A 14,129-nucleotide genomic window follows, 5' to 3' on the forward strand; every position below is an offset into this window, starting at 1 on the left:
TGACAGGAGCTCCTTCGAGCACACAGGTCTGAAAGAGCCAGTAAAGAAACACTCTGCTATTTATTGCTTTTGTAACCAGCATTCCAAGTTCTACTGTAAATTGTCAAGTATTGTGCTGCCACTGATGTTTCATTTTCCCTTCCTCCACCTGTGAATGACTCGATTGTTCTTGAGTCCTCTGAGGAAGACGATCATGACAGTGAAACTGGAAAGAGACAAAATGAACACTCACTCTAGAAAACCTAGGCTGGGCCTTCAACTCCATAGGTGCAGTGGCTGAGATCTTTGCTATCCACCTTCATGATTCAGTAATTTTGCAGTGCATTTATCTTATTTACTTTATCTACTAAAAAAAGTTGACAACTCCTCAGATAGATCATTTTGATAACTGGCCTTGACTGAGGAGGATCTACTGACGATCAAGAGAGAACATCAGTGCAAATCTAACAGTGCAGCCACTGTCAGATTTCTGGATTTCCTCTGACATCATAGGATGATGAAGTGACTTCTGTGTGTAAGAAGATTTTGTGGAGTATTTTTCTTCATGACAAGGGCAATAAGTAACATATTAACTTATAGTATCTATAAAAGATCTGCTGGACAGAATTTTTTTAGAGCCAAAGGTCACCTTAAACAAACCTTAATTCAAGTAATTTGCTCGGCTATCCAGTTGCTAACTAAAGCCAGATGTTTTCAGTTAAATGGTCACCAATCTGCAGACACTGACTTTTCAATTTTCTGATCAATGGCATCAAAATATTATTTTTGTTCCCAACTTTAACTACTGTACCTAGTTGTTTTGTTACTGTCTCCACAGTGCCAGATTTCCCCCAGCCCCACACCCCACAGCACAGTGGATATTGAGTATGGAAGACCCATACATACTCAAAGTCCCCTCCCTCCCTAATGCAGGGTAAGTTGTGTGGAAGAGTTGGTCTGCCAGCACCACTTTTGATAGACACGCTCAAATACAGGCTTGAACTGACAGAACCAAAATTGCTGCAATCCATTCAGCCTGCAGGAAGAGGCTGCAGGCATTCACCTGCACTTGAGTTTTCCTGCCAAAAGATAAGTCAAGCAAAATGCATTCCATCTAAACCTTGACTACAGCAAAACAGGAGAACCAACCTAAGGTGACAATGTCATTACAGCTTATTTAATTCAGCCACATAACCTTAGCAAAATTCCTTATAACAACATTTTTCTTCCCCCCTTGAAAAACTCTTTACCCCCATTACAAAATAAAACTCAAAAGACAAGACATGTTCCGATCTAATTCCTGTATAAGCTGTGATTGAAATGTTATACAGCCATGGATGATAAACATTTGTGTGTTACTATTTTATTCAGTTTCTGTATTTCAGTATAATTTTGACAATTTAGCTCACATTCTTTCCTTTTCTTTTCCCTACTACCTAAGTGGATGTAGACACAGTTTAATTTCTGAACCCTTCTACAATTCAGATTCCTCCCAGTTCCTTTAATTCTAAAAAATGTCAGGTTTAAACCTAGAAATTAAAGCAGCAGTACCATACATACAGACCATTCCAAAAGGAATCTCTATTAAGCAGCATTTTCTATTACTCTAAAATGTTGCATACCACCCACACAAACAAAAACAAAATAATTACTAAAACCACACATCTAAATGCAGGGTTTAACAGTGACCCTGTTGTTTAAGCAGCCAGAAAGTTCATTCCAAATCCTTATAAAAATTTTCTAGGGCAAAGTAAGATTAGGTCCACAATAGCACAGATAACTGATGTTATGATGGAAACATGCCTAAAATTAATATTAATATTTGCTGTTGCAGATTTTTTTAAAGAGAAAAAATGCTGATATATTAGAATTTTTAAGGATAGATTTGAAGAGAAGTCAAAATGCAAATGATACATTTGTTTAAGAAAAAACTGCTCACTGAAAAAATTAATGTCTTTCTAAGTGTTTCAGTGGCTTGTAGGAATAGTCATTCCCTAAGACTTTCTTAGCAGCAATACTTAAAACTTGGTAACAGGAACAGATTAAGCAACTTGTTTTATAACTGATTTCAGAGCAACTTTTCTGTGGAAAAGAGCAGCAGCACAACTGGATTTATTCCTAAACATTCAGTTCCAGTTCCAATCATAGGGGACTGTTTTGCCCTTCCCCAGACATTGTCTGCTTAAAGAGTGACAACTCTCCTGCTGGTAAACCCATAATGCCTCTCCCAACAGAGATAACTGAACCTACCTGGCTACAATGATAAGGTTCAGCGTGTTACACAAAAATTGGCAGAAACAGCAAGCATCAGTAAGTTTTGAGAACCTACATCTATTAAAAATTGTATTTCTTTGTTCCTTTGCCAGGTCCTATTTTATCTGTAAGTGCAAGTCACTTTTATACTATATTTTAAGTAAAATCTGAGCCTATAGAGAATACAAAATTCCTTGGCATACCATCTATTTTGATACAAACTTACACTAATTTGCTGTGGTAGAGCTCTGGACAGGCAAGAGCTGGCATTGCACTTCTGAATGACACAGGACCTTGCAGAGTTGAAAGAAACGTGGCTATCACTAGCCCTCAGCTCATGACACAGGTACTCACTGCCAGAGCAGAAGTTTTGGCTCACCTCATAATTCAGCTGAGAATTGTATAAAGTGCACACGGGTTAAAGAGAGTTACCTGGGGAGCACTTCTTTGCACAGCATGAACTTCCTACTCTGCAAAGCTGTGTGTCACTCCTACCCAAAACTGACAGGATACCAGTGCCAGGATCTGAAACTCCCCCCTCAGAGGTGGGAGCAGGGCTGCAGCACTCCAAGGAGTGTATTTCAGCTGCTTCAGAATGACATTTCCTCTCGTGACACCTGCTGACGATCTTTAATGCAGAACATTCTGATTTTCAAAGACATGACAAAGGCAAAGAATAAAACAAAATCTGCAGGATTTTATATTTCACACATAGCTCTATTCCCCACCTCTGGGATAATGCCATGTTAACTACGTATCATGATCCTGAAGTATTTAACAGGAACAGACTCACTGGAGTGCCTTCTAATAGCATACAAACATTCCATTTCACATAAACATATATATGACATCACAAACTTGTACATGTCCCAGAAAAATCTTGTCTTACAAATGCTTTGAAACTACAGTGAAAGAAAGAATATGGAAACATTCTTTCCTATATATTATTGTATATTTTCTTTTTGTTCCTGAACCCACTTGACTGCAGCATTCCTGAAGCAGATAATGTGGTCTCATTAAACAAGTGTTTCTTATGCATTAGAAAATTAGGTTGGAAGGATACTGTGAGTAAGAAGGGAGAGAATATGCAGCTTCACCAAGAGTTCTTAAGCACAAACATAGAGCGCCATGTGTAAATGTGTAACTCTGTACCTCCCAAACTTTGAAATTCTGGCTTGTGATCCTCAAACAAGAATATATTTTCCTTGTTATGTTTTGTGGGTATTTTTTCCTGAGGATAGGACTCAATTCAAGAAATAAATAATTGCTTCCATAGAGCTAGTCGTGTCAGTGTAATTTCCAAATGCAGAATATGTCCCATACATCATTTGTAACACTAAAGCTACAGGACAGCATAAACCTGCCTATTGAAAAAAAAAATGCACATGCAGATAAGATCTGAAAAAGGTTTTTAAATTACTGGTTCAAGTAGTAAAGTGTGCCTCCATTTCTAGATTCTGTACTGAGAGAGAAAGTGTCTTGCACAGAGGCTGATAAAAAAGTGAGATTTGGCTGCTCCATCTAGTGGCTCATTAAGCACAATTTTAATGGTTTAAGAACATGTGGCCTTATGGATTAAAAAGGGCCATGTCTGGAGTTTTTGTTTGAGCAACAGGACAAAATAAATTATTAGAATATTATTATTTTAATAGCATAGCATAAAAATGTAGAATTTTTTACCTACTTTTAGAATGTAACTATATTAAACTTTGATGTAATTTTATTTTATATTTTTAGATTATTTCTGTGTATTAGCTGATTTATTGTATTTAGTTAGTAAACTTTATTGAAACTAGCAAAGTTTTACAAATTGAATTTATAGCAAGTTACATTTATATTTGAGTTTACATTTCCAGTGAAAAGGTACCAACGTTTTCACTAAAACGACAAAATTAATAACAAGCCAACCATTAAAATATCTACAGTGACTTGTTACTACAAGAAGTAAATGTCAAAGTTCACGTCTGATTCAGCAAATCACTTCTACTCTGCAACTGACAACTCGTAAGCAGATCTAGAGCACCCACAAAATTTTAGAGGAAGAAAGAAGTGTGTGCCCTGAAGTCTACACAAATTTATTCCATGAAAATTCTAAAAAATGCTGAGAACTTGGGCTCTTTAGAAAACTAGTAAAATAACATGACAAGTTGCTTTACGCAGAACTTTTTTTTCCCAACAATCATTTTGATAATGGCTAACTAGAACTGAATCTCATACTGCAGAGGGAAGAATTCCAAAATCAAGGACTAGATTAGAAATACTGGAACTTTAAATTCTAGAAATCAATGTGTACATGTTGCTGCATGTCTGAAACTATTTTGTCTTGAATTACACATGCCTGAGAGGTAGTCAAGGAATATAAAATAGAGAGAGAGTGACTTTTTACACAGACAGTGTAATGGTAGGACAAGGAGGAATAGTTTCCAACTAGAAGAGAAAAGATTTAGATTAGATGTTAAAAAGAAATTCTTTACTCAGAGGGTAGTGAGGCGCTAGAACAGGTTGCCCAGAGAAGGAAGCTGTGAATGCCCCATCCTTTGAGGTGTTCAGGGGCAGGTTGGATGGGATATTGAGCAACTGGTCTAGTGAGTGGGTCCCTACCCATGGCAGATGATCTTTAAGGTCCCTTCCAATCCAAGCCATTCTATAAATACAACCATTTTACTTATTCCTTTACTTCACAAAGTTCCCCCAACTAATATCACATCTATTAAGCTGCGACTCAATATGCAATCAAAACCTCTGTGTAGTGGAATTTAAATACATCCTTAAATTCTCTGCCGATCTGCATTGAAAATTGCAAAATCATCGCATGCTAATTATGCCCCAAATACAGCATAAAATACACATTTCTCAACTGGCTCAATGGAGCAAATTAGACTTGGTCCAGTTTTCACATAAGGCACAGCAAAGACATAGGTCACAAAGTAAAGAATGCTGATATTTTCTTTTTTAAAACAGAAAAGGTCATGTTTATAGACAGGAAGGAAATGTAGAAAAAATTTATTCTAAATAAAATGTTTTATTAGAAGTTCCCTCATGGCTTAAAAGACTGTGTAATAAAATATTTAATATTGAGGGTCTAAAACATTACTGATGTGATGCTCATAGCATCACAGTATTTCCAAGGCTTCCACCGTCTTACAAAAAAAGGCTGAAGTTGTTTAACAATTAGAAAGCTCTTTGTATACAATTTTTGCAGTCAGTCAATGGTATGTGCTGAGGAACTCATGCATAAGAGAGGTATTTTTAAAATGTTAGACATGTAAAAATGCAGAGATTTAAAGTTCTAGCATACCTAAAAAAAGTTAAAAATTCAGCTCTCAACACCTAGAGCAGCTGGGTATCTATAGAAGGAGTGTTGAACTGACTAACAGCATGTTGGACCAGCAGCATGTAGGTGCTGGCTGTCTACTACATGCCTTAGCCAAGCAAAATCACTGTTGCATATTACATTGGCACATGTTGTGCTTGCAGACTTTCTATTCAAATTTATGCCGAAAAGACAAAAAGACATATCAAACTGAAAATAGAACTGTAAAACTCTTCCCTGTCCTTACGTATCTTCAAGCTGAATGGCAAAACAAAACCCGTCTCCCTTTGAACCCAAACCTTAGAAGAGTCTTATTCTTGGACCAGAAAACAAACATGATCAGTTATCAGAATCATTATGTTAAGGTCTTAAAAATTCAGAGGGGGTTGGAGCAGGGGGAGGGTGGTGTAAAAATTGAAAATAGTAGAAAGGTCCAATGCACACAAATATCACATTGTTGTATCTTTTAGTGGTGGCTCCATCAGTAAAACAAACAAATTAACAAAGTCAAAACAAAACCCCACAATGCCATCAGAAAAATGCCCACAAAACTAAAATAATCAAAAACAAACTGAAAAGACACTAACCCAAAGGATCAAACAGGCTATGAGGTCTGAAAAAATGAAAGAAAGAACTTATAAGAAAGTGCTTATAAGAATACTTATAAGCACAGAAATATACATAGTATACATGCATGGATAACTTTGATACCTGATAAAACCAAACAGGCAAATAAAAGGGTTATTTAGCTGATTAGCAGTCAATTAGTATGTAGTGAAAACAGGCATCTAGGCTCATGGATAATGATCTTTATCATCAAGATCTTCAAATACAGACATGGTTTTCTACAGGTTCTTGTATAGACTGCTTTACTTATCTGGAAAACACCACTGTTCTTGTCATTTACTTGCTAAGTCTTATACGGGTGCATAGGTGTTTATCTTATGCACCCCCTGCATGCAAAACATTGGTGTTAACAAGTACAGCTCGTACATCTGCAGCTCTCTACAAGAGAATGCAAGCATGTCAGAGAATGCTAGAACATAACCTGAAATTCTGCTGGATGCTGATAAATGGATCAAAAAGGTACTTAGTTATAATACATCCTTGCACTAAATAAGCATTCTAATTTCTTATCATAAAGGCAGGTTGGAGTCTCAGTCATGTACTGAAATCTCACAAAATTAGGCAATGTACAATCATAAAAAGAAAATCTGGGCTCTGCTGAGCTTGCAATTTAAATGCAAGGCAATAAAATAGCAGACAAGTAAATAACGAACAAGTGACTACAATGTGCTAGCCAGTGCCAAATGGGTTGTCAGTCTTACTGTGCCTTTAGAGTAATCCCTGGAACAGGTGTGCCCTGGTCCAGCTAGCACTCTCTGTTTACTACTAGGCAGGACACAGGCCAAGAATAAACTCTAACAGACAGCTTACATACACCCTTCTCTTGAGGAGTTCAAGAATGTGCTGCAATCCATTACTTGGCCAAAACGGTCAAAGAATGACCCTTTCATTTACTAGTCATTAAATATCACCAATGGGATGGGCATACTTGAAACCGTAGCATATTGTGCTTGGCATCACAGGAGAAACAGAGATAAGAGTCAGCTTAAGAGATTACAAAGTGTAGATCAGGAATCACTGATTTTGAAGCCCACATGTTGTACAGGAGAAAGAAGGAACAAACCATCAGAAGAATACAAAAACACATGAGCAAATATGGGAAAACGATTTTCAGAGAAAAACATATGAGCAAATATGGGAAAACAATTTTGTCATTCAAAATAGACAGGAACAGGATGAAACCATGAGTATTTATTCAAATGAAACAGGCATCTCATAATTATTAACCTTCTTTCTGACACAATCAAGTTTTTCATAGAGCTATTTGTCAGTGTACTCATTTTAGAAAACTCATATAGACGAGTCTATCTACTCAAAGTAATGCTTAAAGAAAGAAACTAGAATGGTTCCTGTGTATTACAGCAATTAAGTGTGTTATTGTACACTAAAAATATATATAGAAAAGTATCAAAAAAATATTAGCACAAAGTACTAACCAATAATACTCAGGACCTCACAGCATAACTTTACATTTGGATTCAATAGGATAATCAGAATGAGTACACTAAGGAAAGGACACAGACTGAACATCTTCAGAAAATAACAGAATCAGGTGTTTGTTTGTTCCTAGTTAACTCTGTAATTAACAAAAATTAAAATCAATAACAGTGCACATATTATTCTAGAAGCTATTAATTAATTTACCTTTTTCTTTCACAGGCTTTCATTTTTCACCCAAAGTGGGTTGGATTTCAGTTCCAAGACCCAAACTCATCCTTCAGTACACTGCACAGACTATCCAATTATCCAATTATACCGCTTTACCAAACACAGTTTGGTTCATCTTTCACATTTCATCATTTTCTCTAAGTTCTTAGATCAAAAGAGTAACAGTAAATGCTGAGTAGCAGTTCATGTAACTTTTATGGTATACAAAAAATACATGCATATAAAAAATACTGAATAGCAGAAGTGTAGGAAAAAACCAACCTCTGGCTATAACACCATGCCATGAATCAAGTTACTGAGCTTTAAGTCCAGTTAACTTCCTAGCAGTACTTTAAAAATTACTGCTCAGAAGCTAAAATTAGGTCAAGCTTTTCAAAAGCTCCCTCTTAAACCCTTAAACGAAGTGCTCCATGGCCCAGAGCTCACACTCACATTCTCATGCCTGCTATCTGCAATCTTTTCTGTATGGACAAAACTGACCAATGAATGTTCTTGAGAATTGATCTTTCATGGAGAAGCCTATAGAACTCCTGGCTTTCTCTACAAGTTCAAACACTCTCATATCTCCTGAAAGTAAAGGTACCCTGATATCAAAAATTAAGTGGTTTTGAACATAAGACTCCAATTCATCCATTCTTCAGTATCTGCCCTTCTGTAATGAAATAGTCATCTTACTACTGGAAAAATTACTCTCAGGACAAATTTTTGCTCTTTCATGAATTAGATGCACAGATGAAAGGTAAGTGACAAACAACAACCAACCAATAAAATCCTGAATTTGTGAAAAATCAAGCAACCCAGAAGACAGGGCATATTAATAGTAATGAAACATAAGGTCTTACCAAGTGTGATAGATATGAAAGAAATCAAGACTTAACAGTTTGTGACATCATCTTGATAAGTCAAAGCTGCATTTCTTCTTTTCTTTTCAAAAATCAGATTATTATGCAAATTTGTACTGGAAATGGCTTACAGGCTGACAAAAAAAAGTATAAGGCACAGGTACAGATAGGGGTATCGTGAATTTAGCCCCAGATGTTCCCAACTTAGATCAGATCCTGCCACAGGAACAGCAGCAGCATTTCTAGCATAGAGTAATGTCAGTGCAGGCTTTGAAGAAAATTATTTTTATTTTCAGGAATTCTCCATTTCAATTGCGTAAGAAATTATCATTACAGTTTTCCTTAACTTTGCTTATCTGCCCTCAGGGTTAACATGGTTTCTGGCAGCAAGCTTCAACCTTCCTTGCAGTAACTCAGCCCTCCAGGGGAAGAAAGGAGCACTCACTCAACCTCTCTCCCTCTAGCTACCTCTTCCTGTTTTCTCTTTTCACCCTCATTTCTTTCCTAGACTATTCAACCACAATCCATCTCACCTCTCCCGATTTATCATGTTTAGACCCCTTGATGATACTTTGCTCTTTCCTCTAAACTTCTTCCAGAATGTTCACAGCCTTCTTAAGGTACTAGAAAAAAGGGCTGCATGAGAATTTTAAAGGAAAATTCAGCCAAATATCTTCCATGATATCCTCATTTATATGGTTACATATTTCTCTGAAATGCAGAGAAACAATTTGACTTTTCCCCCCCATTCATTTTCAGCACATTTCACTTGTATATGCATGTACTTTAAATAATTTCATATCCACAAACCAGACTTTTTACTGCCCAACTCTAATTTAACAAGCACTTATTTACAGCTCCACAAGCACTGCAAATAATTTCAGCTGCTCAAAAGCAATGAATAGTGATAGCATTGAACAATGTTAGCAATGAACAAAACTCTGAAATTGGAGTCATTTTAAATTATATTTCCATTAAAATCTGAATCAGATGTAGGCCTAAATTACTGCACAAGGACTAAAAGATAAATTTCAACTGATTTCTAAAAACCAGCAATCTTCCTAGGAAGGGTATTTTATTGTACACTGAGTTAAATCTCAGCCGCACTCTTAAACAAATTCTGCTCGTTTTAAAACTCCATGCCCAACTCTCCACACAAACAGATGTTAAAATATGCTAGCAGATGCTACATTCCAGACTGAAAATACCTCACTCAAAAAGTTTAACTAAAACATTTCAAACCAGAGCCTCCTCTTCTCTACAGCCCTTTCCTGATGTTTTCTTTTGGTACCTTTATAGGGCCTGCTGTGGTTTCTCTCTTAACCCCCAAGCTACCTTCCGTGTCAAAAATGCTTACAGAGCCTGGAACAAATTGCTGGGGCAAGGATATAATTTATTCTCTCCTTCCCCTGGGAGTACCCTCAAGCACAAGTACCCAAAGGGACCCTGGAAACACCAGAAAATTATGGAGAAAGGGGCCAGATCCTTTCCTCCTGGAGCTGAGCCAGTACTGACGTATTTGTCAGCAAACCACAGCATCCCTTTCTGCTCCTGACCCCCACATCCTCTTCTCCTGCTTCACACCTGGGAATAAACCAAGAAAACAGCAAGATCCCTGCCCATAACATTTTCTAACCACGAATTAATGTCGTAAGAATGAAATTAAATTAAATTCATTTAATTTAATCGCGCTGCTCCTCACAGTACCACAAGAAAGGTGTTATGAATGAAAAAATCACATCTTCTCTGAAAGAAAACAGAAAGCCATTTCAGGAGTTTGCTTTTAAAAGAAGGCACCAATTGTATCATGCTGTCCTCACTCCCAAATAAACCCATTAGCAAGTATACAGAGTGAGTTTTACTTAGGTTTTCAACACTTTATGACCAATTCATGAGTATTAATTGTAATATCAAGCCTAAACTGTGTGAACAAAATACACATTTAGGCAAATATGAACAGTAAGTATGCAAAATATAAAATCATTAGCACATTATTTACATAAAACTACTGGAGCAGTACCTCCTCAACATTTCTCCAGTTTCCAACAATACTTTATCTTCCAGTTTCAAAGGTTGCATGACAAATTCTAGAATGTCTCTTGTATCCATCAATGGATATAATAACTTTTATACACCCTCATCTGGACACAAATCTACTAGTTTTACCCAAATTCTTATTTTTCAACTTCAAGAAAATACTTTTTCTCAAACTTAGGCCAAACATAATTTGCATTCTTCACTGGATGGCAGTAGACAGAAGCTGTTACTTTTAAAATGTGGTCTGGATTTAATTTTTAATAGTCTGGTTTATGTTATTATAGGTTGTCTTTGAAGCAAGTATGAATGCAATTTATGCCTTCTACAAGGATTCCTTTCACCTTGCCAGGACTTCACTAGAAACTCAGTCCACCTATTGTTCAACTACTAGAGATTTCAGAAAAAGGAGTTCTATGGCCTCTATTAATAATAGAATTAAAATGATTGTCAGCAATCTGTAGTGTCCTGTAAAAAGTGTAGATAATTTAATAAGAATTTGAGATCACATTCATCAATTTGTTTTTGGTTTTTTTTTTGGACACTGTAAAGAGCTCTTTCTCTAGATTTACTCCAGCATGGAAGCAATTTGTCATAAATCTTTGGATATTCCAGCAAAGAAGGAAAATCCTGGTGGATTGCAAAGGAAATATATTTTTGGAAAGAATGTATCTCCCAGTATTTGTGCATAATTTTTTGAATAATTTTTAAGAAAATGGTTACAGTAAATACTAAGGGATTTACTAGATAAATTAGGTTGCTTTTTTTTGAAGGCTTCTTGGACTCAGAAGATAGAGTAATGCAATACTACTCCATTTCTAGGAAATTCAAATGTTAAAACATAACACATGCACAGTATCTGCTTTAGATGACATTTTTGGCTATTGATTTTCAATACAGTCTTATCCACTCTACCTGTACTGTATTTTTCTCTCGGGCATCATTTGCTTTTAAATACCTCTGTAAGCTGCTTCTCACAGAAACTTCTATTTTATTTGTTCAACATAGAACTGAAAATAGTACATCTTTATTACTTAGTTGCAGATCATTTTACATTGGCACTCACCAAATGCAAACATTAATTTTAAGATCTTGGGGTTTTTTTTATAGCGCCGTTCAAAGTTTCTAGCTCCATCTATATTACTTTGGCACCAGGTTTCTGACTGAGCTGACATTTAGATAAGAGAGGATGGATTCCAGACCCTCCTGGGCTTATAAAGTAAAAGCACTATAACTTTGAACCTGTGCACTATCTCTCCCAAGTTACAAGCAAAGAACTGAAAAAATTCTAGTGAAATTCTGTTTGTAACAATGCTCTTAAATTGCAAAGAATGGGATTATGGCCAGATATATAATAGCAGCATTTTAAAATTATTTTTATATATGTATAAATTTCTTTAAAGCTAAATTCTTTTATAACTGTAGCATATATTCTTTTAGAGTGCTAGGGGATTTCTAAAATATATTCTTAGGTAATAAAATCTCCTGCCTTTCCATCTATTTTTATGAAATACTCCTGAGTATCTCAAGTACTGATGAAAATGTAGCTGTAAAAATAATTGGATATTTTACTATTAAAAATGCTTTTGCTTTCTCATTTGTGTTCACATTTCCTATCTCTTCTTTATGGGCTAGACACCTCTGTTTTCAAAGGCTTTCCATTTACAATCTCTGTTATGGAAAAGTCATATCAAAAATCAGGAAAAAAATCAATGGCTAAATATCATAGCCATTAAATTAATAAATATACCTCTGTAATTATTGCATTGAATACCCCTCCATACACACACATATATATTTATGCTGACAATTAGATACAAACTCCCAAGGAATGCTCAACAATGTAAATCACATACATGGAGGTCATTAGTCAGACAGGTCCCTAACGTACTCCTATCAATAATTTTTATTCAAATACAGTGAGGTTGAACTCTGATATGATACAAACCAAGGTCTCCACTCTGTAAAGGGGGACCCTAAAAATGTGTCTAAGAGGTAACCAAGAACTTGATTCAGTCATTGAGAACATAAGCCTTTACCAACATCTGAAATTCTCTGGAATTCATAACACTAAAGGAAAAAAAAAAAAATCCAAGCCTTAAGGTTTCAACAATACACTGGGAAATTGGTCAGAAGCTGAGCCTGAAAGCAGCTACTGAAAGATTTTACTTACAAAAGGCTATTATAACACAAACCATATCAACATAATTATATCAGTATCAGTAACTTGCAGCTTGGACTTGACTTACATAACAACAGCCTTTCAGTTAGTTCATAACAATAAACTGCACTGATTATAGGAAATTCTGTCTACTTCATAAGCAACCTCAAACTGATAAATGTAATGAAAGCAAAAGACAAAGATGAAAAAGAAATTCTGTATTACTGACTACTACTACCAACAGATGGAGTCAGGGAAAATTACACAAGTCCAAATGTCGGCTTAAAACATCGCCACAAAATAAGGGAAAGAGATGTGTTGTCTTAGAAAGACAGAATAGTTGAGACTGGAAGGGACCTCTGTGAGTCCCTAGTTCAAACACTCCCCTCAAAAGTTGTGTCAGCAGAGCAGATTGCTCAGGGCCTTCTTCATCTGGGTTTTGAGCATGTCCAAGGATGGAGACTGTACAAATCTCTGTGTGATACATTACAGTATTTGAAAAAATTCATTCTAATAAGTGGGATTTTTTTATGTTTGAGTGGAACCAGGAATAAAATTTCTGAGTATGATCACTATTCCTCCTTAAAAATTTCCATATTTAAAACGGAAAAGCTCATGCTTAGAACGTTAAAACAAGCAGTTATTCAGATGGGATAGGAGAGAAATCTGCTATCTTTGATATGAACTCCTGGAGCCTGAGGTGATGCTAGGAGACCACAACATCAGATAAAGACGGACAGAGAGAGTAGCTTATATGAATAACAGACATGTCAGAAAACAGTGCCAGGAACTTAACGGCAATGCAGAAAAGCCTTTGGCATTTTCAGTATAAATACCAGCAAGAAACTTTCAAGGTACAAACACAGATAGTTAAACAAAGGAGCAAAAAGCTACTTCCAAAGACACAAAAAGCTTTAAACTCACTGTACAGTCACCTAAAGACAAAATAAGATTATAAGACTGTTGCTAAGTTCTACCCCAGTCTTTTCTGACAATTCTTATTTTATCTGCTCATCATTCCTACATTTGAATGACTTCTTCAGCCAGAAGAAAAGCTTTGTTTAAAAGCACACAGTGTGCTACAGCTTACTCCTTGCTACTCAGTGTTACCATCAACAGATGAAGACAAACTGAAATAACAGATTTTTAACATACTTCTTAGCTCAAGAGAAAATTCATCTAGACAACAATTTTGTCAATTCTTATTTCTTTCTACATAACACCCCCTTTGCCCCATATCTACTTATCCTTA

The sequence above is a fragment of the Zosterops lateralis genome (assembly GCF_965231275.1).
Source record: "Zosterops lateralis genome assembly, chromosome: 3".
NCBI classification, from domain to species: domain Eukaryota; kingdom Metazoa; phylum Chordata; class Aves; order Passeriformes; family Zosteropidae; genus Zosterops; species Zosterops lateralis.